This window comes from Microcebus murinus, chromosome 7 (genome assembly GCF_040939455.1).
Source record: "Microcebus murinus isolate Inina chromosome 7, M.murinus_Inina_mat1.0, whole genome shotgun sequence".
In the NCBI taxonomy this organism is placed as follows: domain Eukaryota; kingdom Metazoa; phylum Chordata; class Mammalia; order Primates; family Cheirogaleidae; genus Microcebus; species Microcebus murinus.
In genome coordinates, this window is record NC_134110.1 from 38,802,768 (window position 1) to 38,803,624 (window position 857).

Consider the following 857-nt stretch of genomic DNA (forward strand, 5'->3'; position numbering starts at 1 on the left):
GATAAAGGCAAGCTTCAGAGAAAATTGATAATTAGATAACAACAGTAAATCAAACATTCCCAGTCTCCGAGGTGGTGGCTGAGGAGAGTTGAGGCTATTTAGATTTCTTCTATAAGGAAACAGTTCGGGATATGGCATCAAAAATACAACATTTGGATCCAGGCTCTGCCAGTTCCTGGCTGGGTAATCTTAAGCATGTTCAAGGTAGGGTTCAGTTTCCTCATCTATTCAATGAGGATAACAATGTTCACCTCAAACTAAATGAGTTATTTTGTGAGCTGTGGTCCTTCTAGTTGTGAGAAACCCAGCAGCTACCTAAATATTTGTGTCCTTTACTGATGCAGGCAATTAAGGTGCCACCACAGATAACCTGAGCTCAGCCAGTGCTCCACGTCCCTTGACTGTGTTGCCACCTGGATTCTGTTACATAATGAACCCTCATTTCTGAGAAAAGCCAGGTCACGCCACTTGACTAACATTCCCTAGCCTCAGCCTATTTGTGTTTCCTGTGAATGCCATTGGCCTGTGTACTCAACTACAGGCTGTTCCAAAATAGTAATGTTTAGCAAAGGCTGGATACAGCCACAGTCAGCTAGAGCCACGAAGTTCATAAAAGACAAAGTCCATGATAACGTGTCTATTTTGCCTCCTCATCTCCTTCCTCCAAGAAGTCGATTTCATTAGTCACTGATCGTACCTTGAAAGACTTCAAAAATCCCACAAGGAAAGAGCACCACAAATTGTTTTTATCATTTTGTTCCATTCCTCCTGTTTGCTTAGCAATCCTGGTAAATAGCTTTGTGCAAACAAAAACCTTTTAATTCTGTTGAGTTCTTGCCTGGGACACTGGAGGTTCA